This window comes from Drosophila yakuba, chromosome 2R (genome assembly GCF_016746365.2).
Source record: "Drosophila yakuba strain Tai18E2 chromosome 2R, Prin_Dyak_Tai18E2_2.1, whole genome shotgun sequence".
Lineage (NCBI taxonomy): Eukaryota > Metazoa > Arthropoda > Insecta > Diptera > Drosophilidae > Drosophila > Drosophila yakuba.
The window spans coordinates 20680270-20696391 of NC_052528.2; the positions used below are offsets into that span (position 1 = coordinate 20680270).

At 41.4% G+C, this 16122-nt stretch overlaps 1 protein-coding gene across 7 annotated transcripts in view; it reads right to left on the bottom strand.

The window, feature by feature from the left end:
• LOC6531612 (kazrin) overlaps positions 1–14335 on the bottom strand; it is a 38775-nt gene extending 24440 nt beyond the window's left edge. For 3 of the 7 annotated variants that reach the window (XM_015195953.2, XM_039373049.2, XM_015195954.2), the window contains exon 1: positions 14007–14335. The gene's annotated coding sequence lies outside the window, so the exon portion shown is untranslated. Of the gene's footprint in view, positions 1–879; positions 915–13238; positions 13404–14006 lie in introns of all 7 variants that reach the window. The other 4 variants (XM_015195950.2, XM_039373047.1, XM_015195952.2 and 1 more) reach the window with 4 other exon arrangements.
• Between the last annotated feature and the right edge of the window lie 1787 nt (positions 14336–16122).

The following is a 16122-nucleotide window of genomic DNA, read 5'->3' on the forward strand; positions in this document are numbered from 1 at the left end:
TCTCTAATAAAGTTTAGATATTCTTCTGGCAACTATTTTAATTCAATCAAGTTGTTGACTCCGTCTGAAGCACCTTTATTTTAGCTGTACCCAGAGAAATTTAAACCCATTTCAAGCACTCCACTCCAGTGAGTAGTACCAGCTAATCCGCACCTTCCTTGTCGCCGTTTAATCTTTATGAATACGTTTGCCTTGCGGAACGTAACAATGTAAACTCTCCGCCGCCGTAAACCACGAAAAAATGGGAGTACGTTGTGAAACCCACTGGGAAAGATTTCCGATGGCTTTGTCTCTGGCAAATTGCAGCCGTAAAAGCGAGTCCGGTAAGCGGTGGCTTAGCATCATCCGGAGGTTCTGGGGAATCTGGGGGTTCTGGGGGTTCCGGAGGAGCAGCAACCTGCAGCCCCATATGCACTTAAGATGTCACACGAAAGCGCAACGAAAGCCACATGTGTGGTGTGACCATGCACTCCTTACTGCCATCCTGCGACATGCCACATCCTTTTTATATGGCGGCCATAACTTTTCAGCGAACCGCCACGCCCTTTTTTGCCCCTTTCATTGCTGACCAGCGATTAGTTCATTCTTCTCGCACTTTATGACCCAAGGAATAAAGGCGGCAACTGGGAATCGGCAATTGGGTGGGGCTAGTTTGCTGATATTGATTAAAGTTCAAGCTGGCATTTCCATACTGCCTTCCCTCCCATCCAACCACTTTCACTAAAAGCTTTCCTTTCCACAAAAGAATTGCCTGCATTTACTAAGCACTTGAGCAAGTATTTGTCAGCCCGCTTGAACCAGTAACCCATATGCTAACACACCCTTGCGAGCCCCTTCACAAATGGCTATCCCCACGCCCATCGTGTTCAATAAACTAACCAGGCCAGCAATTCGCATTCAATTAGTGACACTCTCTGAAATGAAAAAATAAAATCGGCAATGAGATATGCGTATACAGGGCGAGAGATTTTCGTAGAATGTTTTCACTATATTAAACTAAAAGTTCTTCGAATTATACAACTGTGCAGAGCTTCATTATATAGCATACATACTTTAAATAAAATTGGAAGTATTAACATGAATGTAACATTTTCAGAACTCTTGTTTCTCAGTGTGGCAATTTACATCCGTTTCGGGCATTTCAAAAATATATTGCATACCCCCAGGAGCCAGCTCCAAGTGCAAAACAAAACCAAGAGCAAGACCAAGACCAATTCCAAGTCGAGACGACTGAGCACAGCTGCCTGCATCGGGCAAAGAGATTAAACTTGTCGGGCCACAGCCCAGAAATTATTCGTGGCTGCTGCCGCCTTTGTTGCTCCAGGACCCAAGACCCAGGATCTAGGATCCAGGATCCAGCAACCAGGATCCTGTTTTGTGCAGCGTTTTAATTGGGTTTTCTGCCATATTAGATTTCAGAGCCTCAGTTGCTTGCCAGCAGTTTCGCAGTGCAGTCAAATGCAAATCGACAGCATGGAAATAGTGAGGCGAGTACTAGTACTAGTACGCACTGTTTGTGTGGGGTAAATATGCAACAATTCCCTAATTTCATCATACGCTTTATAATGGGTAGGCGATAATTATTGCAACACATTGAATGTTAAACTTTAAATCACAATCAACTTATCCGGTTTTTGAGTAAGCAGCTTGACGTTCAATACATTAAGTACACTCATGATTTATTTAAAATTCAAAAGCAATTGTTGAATTATTTAGTTAGAAATATCTTGCTTACTTAATAAAAGGGGCAATTGAATGCCTTGAGAGGCCAAACAATCGACAAACAAAGAACCTGTTTTGCTATTCATTTATGGAAGTATCCACATTTTCAGCCATGAACACTTGATTGCGGCTCTTGTTTTAATTTACGTATGTATGTGTACTTCCGAACAAACATTTCGGCTGCAAGCTCTTTAAGCTGGAAAAACAAACAAAAATCAGAGGAATAAACGGACCTTAAATTTTTTGAATACGCAGCAGGGCAAACGATTCCCTGAATGTGAATTTCAGGCAGTGGAAACTCAATCAAAGGCATGACAACCAGAGAACCAGACAACGAACTCACTGAGGAGGATTTTTCCGGGCTTTCCACGCCGAGATGTTTCGCCCTCCGCATGCCTGTTTAACCACGATGCCGATGCAGATGTAGACGCAGATGCAGATGTAGCTACAGATGGAGATACAGATGCAGATGCATATACAGATGGAGATACAGATGCAGATGCATATACAGATACAGATACGAATACCGATTCATTTGTGTATTGGAATACATATTTCGAGCACGCTGGCCTGTCTTTCGGCGCATTCCATTCCCGCATTTGCATTCTCCCCGAACATTTTCACTTAAGTCCAACTCCGTCTCAACTGTCTTTACCTGTTGGCATTCGGTCGTGAATGCGATGGCAATTCTTTAATGAGTAGTTCACCAGCAGAAGCAGGACAGTCTTCATTACCCCATCTGGATCAGTTCATCTCCCTCGTCTAATGCCACTTTGTAAGTGGTTATTTAGCGTAAGTAATGCAATAAGTCTGCTCCTTTTCTGTCCTCCATATATATCCATCTATAGCCATCGTATATATACATATATATATTTTCCGGCTCGCCTGCACCTGACTTGGCGCAGATCCGTGTAATCCGCCACCGAAAAAGGACGCGGAAAGTGCAGGAAAACTATTTTCCACGGATGGCAGAGATGGCATAAGTAACTAAGAGATGAAACTGCAAAGTGAATTAGTGCGAGGCGAGTGGCAACGGGAATGGGAGTGGAAATGCCGCCTGCACACTAATTCGTTCCATAGAATTTTAATTGGCTTCTAGCCAAAAACAAAGTTTAAACAGAAGTTAACTTTTTTCAGGTGTTTTCCAATTGTTGGTAACAAAGAGCAAATGTTTTCGCTGCCATCTTTTCGCGTTTTTCCTCGACCAACTTTTGGAACGCTTTTCTTCTAATACGAATGACGGAATTAAATGACAAAGTTTTTCCCTCATCGCCATTCAAAATGCATGAGCAGCGGTACTTAAATGTAGCTGAAAATGAGTAGTTTTTCTTTAACTAAGAATGTTTTCGCCACTGCATTTGCAATTTAAATGCGGCATTTCTGTAGATCTTCACTTGATAGCCATAAGGTACCCAATAATTAATTTGCAGTTAAATGCAGCTGCAGTTTTGTCGAGTCTTTCCTTAAGGCCAACTAAGTAGTTATATCCACAAGAAAAGCTGGCATTTCTCCATCTTTCTTCTTAATGTTAATTGTGCAAAGAGATTATTAATTAGCTAGTTTTTATAGCAGTTGAGAAATTGCATTAAAGTGACATTTAAATAATCCCCTTTCTGTGCAACATAGCCAGAAGTTACTATTCAGTTCTCTTATAAATTACAGGAGATTATCAACTTTTTACTTTTTATAATTGAAGTTCGTAAATCTCACAACATTTCGCTGCTTGACCACAATGGACTAAAGAGCTCGATAATTAATTACTTAATAGGCAGACAAATTGACACTTGAACCTTGCGAGTCAATATTTAGTTACTCAATGAGCTGCACTTGGAAATTACCTAATTGATATTTAATACGCACGCCCATTGATATAATTAAAAGCCTGGCTACTGGCCATCATTTAAGTGACGTAAGTCTGCTGAAAATTCGTATGAATGTAAACTAATTTCGTGCAAGAAAACTGAGCTTTACAGCCGTAGTAAAATAAACGATTGAAATTCAGTGGCCACACCCAGTAATAGTTGACAGCCTTCGATGTTCGATTCTGGCCGGCTAGACGACAACTGTGGACGCTCTATATATGGCTCCTAGTCCATAGATACTAGTATATAGATATATATCTGGAAAACGGTTGGAGAGGAGGCGTATATGTGCCATAAAGAGACGTGCTGCGTACGTGACAATAAAATGAAATGTGTAATAGCCGCTGACGGCGAAAAGCTAACAAACTAGCGAACAGATGAAGCTCACGTTGCTCTTTTTTTCGTGGTTTTCCGAGCTGTGGGGAAAAGGGAAAACTACAAAACTACTGCGCTACTGTGCTACAGCAATGCGAATGCAACTGCAAGTTGACAAATTTATTATCCATGGCGATGGCAGACGCCAGAACGCGACTCGAGTGCAAATGAGCACAAGGAACACCACAAACATGGCCAGTGGAAGATGGAGTGCAATACGGGAATTCGCAGCTCGGAGTTTGTCGCAATGTATCTGACACAATGTATCTGACACCAAAAAAACACTGCGGAAAACGCCGCAAAAACTAATCAAATTCGCATGTAAACAGCATGGAATGCTGGCAAACTTTTTTTCACAGTCAAGTGAGTAAGAGGGAAGTATTAAAGTGACTTAATTGGGTTAGAAAAATAATCAAATCTCGGTTTGTTTATTGGTACAAAAACAATTAGTCTTCAATTTTGTTTTTAATTAAATTAACAGAATCCATACTTTTTATTGTGCCTTATTGATATGGTTTTGCGGTATACCTGATGGCAACAAAATAATTTGTGGTAAGCATTTGATGATAATTTATTAAAACTTAATAAATATTTTTTATATATAATAAATACAATTTGTACGTTCTTTAAAGAAGGTTACAATGATTTCTGAACAGAAACGAAGTTATTTGTGTTTTAATTCAGTCACAAAGCAATTTATTCAGCGCATTTCTCGTATTTTCTCTTTCTCTTATGCCAAACACAATTGTTTGCAGTCTAAGCCAATTAATAATGCATTTGACCAAGATGCAGCTCGGGCTATGTGTCTCCTGCCACCTACTCTTCTTCTCTACTTTCCGTGTGTTTTTCCTAGAGACTACATAAAAAATGAATTGTGCCTGCAGAGGGCCAAGGTTGAAAGGAAAGGCGAGCTCCCACTGGCGGGAATAAGCTCCTGGCCAGGACTTCGACTTGCCCAGGCAGACAGGCACGAATTTAATAAAATGGGAGGGGACAGGCAAGAATAATATACATATACATATATGGAAGGTGTATATAATCCGAAAGGACGTAGAAGGGAAGCAAGCAGGCAAATATGTGAAACATACGAGCGGAAGCAGGGAAAATATGCAGCCCACTCGAGGTGTGTCCTCCAGCAGCGCCACCTGTTGCTCGCATGCCGCACTTCAATGCAATCGAAATTGCTTAGCGGAAGGCAGGGATACAGGATATCGGGTATACAGGATATAGGGGATACTGTATATGCGGGATACTGGTTATGTGAGAGCAGAGAGACAAGCGACAGGAAGCGTAGTCGCAGCGAAAATGTCATTTAAAATGTGCGCCATAAGTACGCATTACACACACTCAATTTCCTTTTCCATTTTCCGACGGCCTTTCCAACTCCTCGTCCTTTTCCCAGGCAGAAGCTTTTGGTCCACACATGCGGCGCTTTTCCAGCTGCCGTCGCCTATCAAGCAGCCCCCTGAAACCCCCCGCCCCGCTTAAAAATTCCGTATAGCCCCCCTGATGGCGGTAATGTCGGCATTTTATGCGTTCCTGGCATTTTGTGGCTGCTGCTGTGGCTGCATCTGCATTTGCCACCCACTTCGCCGCCCCCTGATGTGTGCTTAAATTCCTCACCAGGAGCAGTTTGTCGCCCGGCTCACGAAGGTATACGTTTCACATTATCCTGACACTTTACTGCTGCACAGAGAAAAAGTGCATTCGATATACCTAAGGTTCTGATGGGAGAAAACTTTAGCACAGTTGCTAAAAAACAGGCCTTGCACTTTAGGTAGTACCATAATTTAGTTCAAGTGATTTAAGAACTGTAATACTTAAGAAAAAAGGCACTAAAAATATATCATACTCCCAATTCGCCACAAATGGCGATCATCCAAAGGTAAGCCCTCTCCACATATGAGGCACAATTTCAGACCAATCCGTTTGGAACTGCACATAATTCAGCAAAGGGGGATGGAAAATGGTACCTCTGGGGCCTGGAAATCGTATATAATAGGATTTCGGACCACTCCACCAATATATTTCAATTAGACAACACCATTTCGGTGGCAGCAGGTGCTGTGCGGCAAGAGGGATTAGGTGGTTATACTGACCAGACGTTTTGCGCTGCACGGCTGTGTCTGTGCCACCAGTTCTGCCAGTTCCACGGCAAGTTGTAAAATTGTTCAAAAAACTTTCGGTTAAAAACAACATGGCATACCATACCCCTGGGAAAGTGCTTTAAAATTGCGAGTGCTGGAGAAACAAAAAAAAATCTAACTGAAAGGACGCTTACAGCCAAAGCGAGGGACAGAAAAAGAAAAGTGGAGTGGAGTGGGAAAGTAGAGGATGACTTTATGACTTTTCAATCCACTTGTGCTTCCTGTTCCACGTCTGGAACAGCCCCTAAATAACCCCTAAAAAAAAGCACCCGCTTCAACCGCAGATAACAGGAGCTAAAACCGCATCAAATCATTTCGTGCTAATGGAATTGCTCCAATGCTGATGGAATTTTTATGGTCCAAGAGGGCTTAAGTCAGGGGGTTTTCCGCACAACGCAATTTTTCATCAGCCAACCCAATGGAAAAGCAATGGAAAACACAAATATTTAAAAAAATTCTCACCGTTTTTCAGCCGCTTCCGTGTTGTTTATGGTTATTTGTCAATAATGATGAATGAATGGATGGATGTTTGGATTTTTTGTATTCCTGGTCGGATAAACAGTATTCTCTCTCTTTCGATTCAATTCAATGGTCTTTGGGATTGGACCACAAATAATATTTGCCATCAAATGGGAATTGCATAAATCTGCATTTAAAGCGTTTGGGCCAGATAAAAAGCCAATAACAATTTACGATGGCCACTGTCAAGGTAGTCAGAAGTGTCGGGGTGATATTGGATTGCGATGAGGGTGGAAATGGAAAACGTTCGAGGTGTCGGGGGTTAATACATCAAAAGAAATTAAAAACACAATCGACCCCAGGGAAAACAGTGGAAACTCACCGTTGAAATAGAAACAGTAAATCAATCGAAACAATGTTGTCATACAACAAATCCAACTTTCCAGCAAACGCCGAAGCTCTGCTTTATTTGAATAAACCTGTGCAAACAAAAATGTCAACAAAATTGTTTGCCGAACTTTAAAAATTTCTATTGTGCACCGAATCCAGCCAATTGCAGCACATTAACAATTGTTTATTCTTTAAATATATAACATTACAGAGCAGCTTGTATAATCAGCAAATTAATTGCTCAACCTAGCGGTCAAATTAAAGATTTCAGTAAAAGTCTTTGTGTTCTAGAATACTTTTTGCGCAGACTTGAATATAATTATTTTATTTTTTCATACTTTTTCCTTGTTAGTTTCATGCCGGAAAAATCTGTTTAATTATTTTCCGGCCACATTGTTTGAACAAACTTTTTTATCAATTTTTCTTTCATTGGCTTATTGTGAATATGCACACTATAATGGTGAAGTTTGTTTAATTAAACTTTCACATATTTGTTAAAACCAATATAAACTCGGCTCAGAACTTTGGATTGAATGGCTTTATATGCGATTTATGTATTGCAAATATGTTGCTATTTTTCAGTAGTAAGAAGTTGGAAAACTAATATGTGGCAAACGATCATTGTTTGCGTGACTTTAGACCACAGTTCCCTAGTCTGAGAATAATGAACGAGCAAACCGAGAGAAGGGAGGGCATTTCTGGCGAGGAAGGGGTGAGCCGAGCACGTCGTCTGCCAACAGCACGTGTCGTCCGCCCCGTGGGCAAATTGTTGGTTGTGGGCGGGTAAGGGAACGAAAGGGGCGTGGCGGGAAGGGGCGGGTTCCGCGGGGAAGGAAGTCCGCCAACGTCAGCGAAAATGTCACTCGACGATGAGCAAATAAAACTACCGAAAAATGAACATGAAACCAGAGTTTGGGGCGCAGGGAAGTGGAACAAAAACGAAAACCTGACAACCCTGCCAAGTGGGCCATGTTTAGCAGACTGTTGCTCTGTGTGCACTGTGTGGGTAGTTTTTTGGCTGTCCTTTTGGCTCCACATATCCCTGTCTTTATTTTGAAGCCAGAGCTTTGAAAAGGATACTATACCATAATTATACATTACGCACACACAAGAATATTTTAAATATAATTTGGTACAGAAAATGCGACGCTTTTTTTTTAGGTTTATTTATGTCGCCAGTTAGATAAACTGACTAAATAGAAATAATTATTTTAGGCTGATAACATTCCTTATAATTAAGATCAATAATGGAAACTTCTATATGGAAGGAACATCACTTATACCTTTCTAGTTGTCTTTGCTGCTCAATTAAGCCCTTTGGCTTCAGTTTTTGGCCCCTTTTCTGATGAACAATTACCTCTGGGTCCTGTTGCAAGGATAACCGGGGTTGAATGTGCATGACCCACAAGGCGTCCGACCGACCGACCACCTGCACCCCGAAACGTCACCACCCACCCACCTGGCATTAACTTGGATATACAGAGGTGAACCGAAATCGTTTTTGTGGTTAACTGGGTGGTTTATGGTTACACATTCGCCGTCCTCTTCTGCCCCATCGCCTTTGGGGCGGCTCTCTTTCGCTCTGCAGGCCAACTAATAAATGGGGGCGAACAGTGGGCGTGGTCGCCCATTTGCTGACCGCATTCACGAAGCTGGCCTCCATTTGGCCTGCTTTGTCCGCAATTAAAGCCAGGCAGTTCAAAGAAACTCAGGCAAAGCCAAGTACACTGTGGAAAATCTCAAGTTACATTAGAAGTTACAATCCAACTGTTTAAGTACCAAGCAAACTTAAATTCTTCATATTCATATTATTACTTATATTTTAGGATGTACAAAAATTAATTTTCCGTGTAGCCCAAATCTTTGGGCATTAGAGGTTTTTTATAGCCAACAACATCCGCGTTGTCATGGGGGTTATGACAATTTCCCCACAGATGTCATCGAGATGGTATTTTAATTCATTTAATTAAAAGTTTAATTACATTTGTGTACTGCGCCGGTTTTGGCGGCCATGAACTCCGTGACATCTGCCAGGCCCATTAAGGCAATACGGATTTCAAAATGCCAGCAAACGACTAACGCAGCATATTTTGACCACTAATTTGGTTTTGATGCGTATTCGGATTTGGATTCCAATTCCGATTCCGATTCCGTCATTTCCCCGCTGGACAGCACAACAATCGGTGACGATTTAATTAATTCGAACCTCGGAGTCCATCAAACAAAAGCCGGAATGATAGAAACAGAATCCGCCGGAGCGCGAATACAATGAAAATTTATTCGATTCAAGTGCCAGCCACCCACCATCAGTCAGTCACCCACTGGCCACCACCACCTACCCATCTAACCACCCACCCACATATATATATATATATATGTATATACCCCATATATAGACGCACCACCCATATGTCCGATGCCTGCTGAGCCCGGCTTTATCATTCTGATCACGTAACTTGTGTGTGCCACCAGCACTTTTTCATTTTCATTCACTTAGGCCGCTTGGATGGTGCGGCATGTGGCGGAGGTTTGGGGGGCATCTTATAGAGTCTGAGTCTGAGTCTTTTGCTCCATAATGAAATGATTTCTCTTGACGCTTCGTCGATTCGCGTGGGCTGTGATTTCTTGCTCTGGTTGCTCCGCTTGCTCCGGTGGCTCCGATGGCTCCAACTTGGAGCTGAATCCAAAGCACTGGCATCTCTGCCTTTTGCTTTCGTTCGGCTCGTTCGTGCATCATTAACCCACTGGCGACCAACGTGGGACTGACATTGAACTCGCACTCACGCTTGTGCGTTTGGCTGAGTGCCAGGGAATTCAGAGAGTTGTAATTCAATTAAAGTTTAATTGGCCCACAAGCAATTGGCGTAACTTGGGCAATTAATGTTTTATAACAATTTAAAATCAAATTTCTAGCAGATTCTCTTTCTCATAAAATCTTACGTTATTCCAAAGTGCACTTGCATTAAACCTAGCTTAGAAATACAATTGAAACTTATTTTCTTTTTTAAGAACAAACCACAAACATTTGATTTAAAGTATAATTCTTTACATTTTTGTCCTGCATAATTCGGATAAATATTTCCAACTACAAACTTAATTGCATGCATAAACGTATTTGGGGATTTAATTGAGGATTAAACTGTAATTTACTACTATAGATTAAATTAATTGTTACATTGCCTCTAGCTACTTGGTAACTGTTGAAATGTAATTAATCTTAAGTTAAAATGAAATGCTTTAACTTTCCAAATCTTTTGAAATTGTTAATCTTACACCCGTATTCTATGACCTTTGTTCTTTATAGTACGAGTACTTAGATATCGCCTGCAACATTGCAAATCAGTAAGTTACAACTGCATGTCGAGTGTCTCATTATTTTCCACTTTTCCATCCTTTCGAATTAACGAGACATTGAGTTTATTTCTTATTGTTTCACTACTTAAGTCTTTCTGAACAGAGTAGAGCTTGGGATGAAGTTGAGATGTAAGTCATTCTCTTGTTTTAGCTTTTCACTTAGCTAAGCTGTGTGTTTTTCGTGATTTCGTTGGTTTTGTCGGAACATAATTAATTTACAGAAAGGAGATTACGAACCGTGCATACGTTTTCGTCATCTTTCAGAGGCGAAACTTGCATTTAGTTTTTTATTTCTTTTGTGCAAAAGGGGTGGCTATCACGCAACGTGGGAAATGGTAATAAATGGGGGGATTGGTGGGTTTGTTGCCAAAGCTGTCGACAGCGCAGTTTGCACCTGGCGGTGCTTCGACCTCTGCCGCCTTTGTTACCTCTGCCACATGCCACACGCAATCTAATTTAGCTGGCGAAATACGTGCTAAGCTTCGCAATGGTTAAATGGGAAGATGGGAACATGGAAATGTGAAAATGCGGAAAAATTGGGGCCAGGCCACGCCCCAAAGTTCGAGTGGCAGTGGTTATAATTCGCCTAATGTATTAAGTTCCCTAATCCGATAGGGGAAATGGCTTTAAAGCAGACCAGGCCCTTCGATAATCCTTTGTCCCGGAAAACTCGGTGTGTCACAGTTCGGCGCTGAATTTCCATGGCAAGCGGCGCAGCTCAAAGCAATTATTTCGAGAGCCGGTGCTCCTGGTCGGGATTTATGCTCGTTATTCCGTCAGTCGGAGCTCCGTGCATCTTGAAGCTGCATTCTCCGGCTGAATTATTCATGCCTTTTGTCGCTTCTTGTTGCTCTGCCCTCCGAGATGCGAGTCCTCGCCCAAGGGTTGCAGCATCCTTGAGGGTTGGCCCGGGCAACAGGCCGTGCCACCCTCCCGGCCATCCTCCCGGTCATCCGCCCACCAACCACCCCCCACCGGTTTTCAGGAAAACGGGGAACGTCTTTGGCTTTGTGCATTTGCCAGTTTCGGATGTACCGGGAAAAACCACCTAGTTCTTTTCTTTGAATTAAGTGTATAGATTCCAGCAAATGTACTCTGTGGTACTTGTTTAGAGTTTTCAAATGTAACTAATTGAGATAGTTAGATATTCTATGAAAATGTAGAATTCTCTGCTGTTTTCTTCCTATAGAAGTAAATGCAAATATCAGAATTAACAAATATTTTTATGGTGCGACCAGGCAACGGATAACAACAAGCTTTATGCAAATGCAACCCATTTTAATGGCTAGTTTTATATATTTTTTTTTTTTTGCTCAGTGAAATCCGTAATCCTGCTGTCAGAAAAGGCCATTATATCTGTTGCACACTGGCAAATCCGAAAGCAATTTCTGCAGCATTAATCATCCCCCCTCACCACCCATCCGCACACACCCCATACCGCATCCTGATGCCCCCCAAAGAATCCTAAAAGCAACTGACTCGCTTATCTGCCGTCCGGCCATTTCGGTTTAATGTTGACAAAACGCATTTTAAGCACTTCAGAGTTCGCCTCGTCGTATTTTCTTTTGTTTAGCCGACACATGTGAGTGTGTTTCGCTCTGATTTGAGTTTTCTGCCGACTAAATTTGCATTGGAAATGTGCGCAAGGGCACAGCAGGTTGGAAGTGGAATGGAGCCCTTTTCCCTTTTCCCAGTCCGAGAGCAAGTGGCCAGCAGGAGCGGCCTTTGTCCAGCGGTCACTCCACAGGCATTGTTTATTCAGGCCAAAACCCTTAGGTGTATAGCTTCTGTTTTTCGCCTGCGTGTGTGCCTAACCTTTTGAACGGATTCTTTATGGCCCAGAACGAGGAGGTATAATCGAAATCATTGAGGAGTGGCTCTGGGAAATTGGAAGCGGCAACACTGACTGGATTTCAAAATACAATGAGTGGGGAGGCCCACACGTCCGGATGAATACGTGGCCAACAGTCTTTTCCAGCTCCAGTTGATCTAATTTGTTAAGACAATAGCATACAGTTGGGGAAAATAAGGCAATGGGTTATGAAAACTCGAAAAAGTATGGATAGACATAGTTAGCTTTGTTTATTAGCAGCACAAAACAGTCTTTATTTTAGCTGTGCCATTTTTGGCCAAGTTATGGCAAAAACGCCGATTAAAAATATCAGATTTTTACTTTTTTTTTAGATTATTTTATAAAAAAATAATACGTTTTTTTCGATAGCAGTAAAAATAGTAGTCCAAAAGTAGAATGCCATACCTCATTGAATTCGTAACAAAATTTCCTATCCACATGTGCTCAAAAAAGTAAAATGTAATTTTTTGCCATTTTTCGCAAATTTGGATGATGGTACCCCTTATCGAAAATGCAAAAATTTGTCAAATTTTTTTTTTCCGATAACCGAAAAAGTAGGGATAGACATAGTTAGTTATGTTTATTAGCAGCACAAAACAGTCTTTATTTTAGCTGTGCAGCTATTTTGGCCAAGTTATGGCGAAAACGCCGATTGAAAATATCCGATTTTTTAGAATAATTTTTTTTTCAATTTTTTGATAAAATATATCCGTTTTTTTTTATAGCAGTGTTAAAATTGAAGTTAAGGTGTTAAATTAAAGTTTATACAGCTTCTAAATGAATTAGAAAATGGTTTCCAAGGGAAAACTCATCCAGTTATACTTAAGCGGAGTAAATATAAACGTATATAAAGTTTGTATATGGACATCGAACTTATATTGAATCTCGGTTCGCTTTTCAAAATTAAAATGGACGGCTTCCAAATTAAATTACTCGCCAAAACTCAACCACTAATTGCGCAATTATTTGGAGTAATTTCCTAATTTGTATTCTCTGCTGACCGAGATAGTTGGCAGCCTTTCATTTTAGTCAGCAGCACCGAACCAGGCCAATTAATATTCATTTGGCCAAACTCACCCGCTCAACACTTTGCAGCTGGCTGAAAAATCCTTTATTTAGCGAGCAACTTTCCGCGCTTGTTTTTCTTTTTAGTTTATTCTCGTTGTTTTTTTTTTTTTTTTGTGTTTTTGGAAGCGCGGGTTTTTGTAATTCCCCAGTTAGCTGTTGACGTTGTTTCTCCAGCTGCAAATGCACGACAAATTAACAGCCAGAAAGAGACAGCCTGGCTGGTTTAGAAAGAGACGGGTAGCACAAAGAGCCAACAAAAACTGAAAACGAAATGCCGCATCCTTCTAACAAAAACAACAAAAAAAATAAAGGAAAATAAAGGGGGGAAAGCCACGCCCGCGGCTTGGCCGCAAAAAATATTGAAAAAGTGCGGAAAATGCGGAAAACTAAAACTCTGTCACTTGCTGCTCTGTGAGATTTGTTTTAACAACAAAAAATGTGGTCTTTGGAAGAAAGCGTTTATTCAAGCAGCATAAGCCCGAACTACACTCAGAAAAGAGTAAAGAGTAAATTTAATATACGCATATAAAATTTAATTAAGCCATATACGCATGTCTACTTATGTATAAATCCATATATGATTTTATATTAAATTTTATTAAAATTGATTTTGTTTTCAGTTAAATTCATTAATTTTGTATTTTTACATCTAGATCCATAACTTGATATGCATATGCACATATGTACATACATATGTACATACATATGTACATCCATTTAATTCAAGTTTTATGTTATGTCCAAGCTGAAGTTTCAGTGCATTCACCCCCTCCTCACCTTTTCCGTTATGTGAGGCTCAACGCTCAGCGGGCCATGTTTTTATTGGATTTTTCCTCTTGTTTTCTTTTTTCCTATTTTCGTGAGATTTTCGCACCACAAAACACTGAACCGACACACTTGTGTTAAATATTTTTTCTTTCTTGCCTATTTGCGTTTCGTATTTTATGGGTTTTTTGTTTTCAACCACCCCCGTCTGCACTTCACTTGAGAACACTACGCTACACGGTCACGAAAGCACTACACTACACTAAACTATGCTGCGATGGACCGTTATTGAAGCTAGCGTTTACCGTTATTCGCTCCGCACTCGCGAGCTTCTTTCGTTGAACTGGCGAAAAAGAAAAAAAAAACGCACACAAATTGAGCAGCTAACTTTGCTAGTTTTTACAGCTAGGTGAGCCGAGCTTTACTGGCCGCTCTCGCTCTCTCGAGAGAAGGGTTTCTCTTCCGCTCCCTCTCACTCTTTCTTACCACTTTTGGCAAAACAGCCGGCGCAACAAAAACGCAACGCCAACGCAACAGCGCCGCCGGACAAGAGCTTTCAACCCAAAAATGGCAAAAACAATGCGGGGGCCATGGCCAACCCCCCTGGGCATTCGCTGCTCTCGTTTACTCTCTCTCTCTCTCTCTCTTCCGCCCTCACTCTCTCGCTTTGCTGCGCATGCTCCAAAGCTAAGCTCGAAAGCTCTGAGCTTGGCATTTCGGGGGTGGATCGTCGGGGGTTGGGTGGTTAATGTAAAATCCATCTACAGGGTTCGCTGGCAATTGGCCTTGTAGTACAGAATCCGCAGATCAACAAATTAATGGCGAAATATATTGTTTACAGCCATTAAGGAGCTTATGTGCATAATGTTCACTATGTTTTGAAAGGTTTTATTGATACATTTTAGGCATCTTTGAAGTGCAAAACCCTATTTGAAAGTGAAATTTCTAATAGAAAGACAAACAAGTTATTAGTTCATCACTTGCAGAACTCACTGTTTTGTAATATGGTTTTTGGGGTGGGCGGTGGCATCGAGTGGGTTGTTTTCATGAGCTGTCGCATTGCTGCTGCTCTCGTCGTAGTTGTTGTTGCCGCAGAATGTGCACTTTGTTGAATGTGCAGTGGGCTTCCTCATGGCGCTGTTATTGTTGCTACAACTGCTGCTACTGCTGCTGCTGCTGCTGCTACTGCAAATTGCCCCGCAGCATTTAAGGCGAATTATGAAAGTTCGCATGTGGGTGCGTGTTCCACCCTCCGCCCCAAAAAAAAGCCACCCCTTTCGCCCCCGCTGGCAGGCCGAACTTAGGGAAAGCGCGCTTGAGGGACCTGGAAAACGCCTGCATTTTAATTAATATTGATTGTAAGTTATTTTCTGTGCTGTGCGGAGGGGGCAGCAGGTGTGGCTTTAATTTAGTTTTCAAAATGTGTTTTTACGTGGGCCACAAACAAGTACATAACCCACTTACCAGCGTGCAGACAAATGTTTGCCTATTACAGGGTACACAAAGTCAGCATTCCCGCCCAGCCATTCGCTATCATCATGCAAATTGAAGGGGGCTGGAGATAGGGATAATGGGGATGCCAAAATTTGCATTTCAATTCTGCCGTCGCCGGCATTTCCATTCCTCCGCTCTTCCGCACCCGAACCCACCCCTTGTGTTTACCTTGCTCGAACAGCTTCGCCGTATTTTTTCAACTCTGCTTTAAGTGTGATTCAGTGTTGCGCTCGACAGCGCGGCAAAATGTGCACGTGCTGCACCAGCCGCAAGGTATTTCCCCGCAGTGAATGTGGACAGGGGGTGGGATGTCCTGTCGCGTCCTGTCCGAGTTTAAAAAACTCTACAAGAAATCGCGCTTGAGCTCAAAATAACCGATTATTTAAGGGTGTCACATTACATAGAAGAGTTCTCAATCACTTAAAAATGTATGTATGAGTTTTGGCAACAAGCCATTTTCAATATGAATCAATCTTATCTCGTTTTATTTCAAAGACAACATAAAGATATCAACTATGGTTGTCAGGGATTTTATGCATTTAATCAATTTTAGCTGATTCATTATTTTAGGGCACATATATATTACTTACTCTTTTATAAATTATAGATCTTTATAGATTTATTTTCAATATGA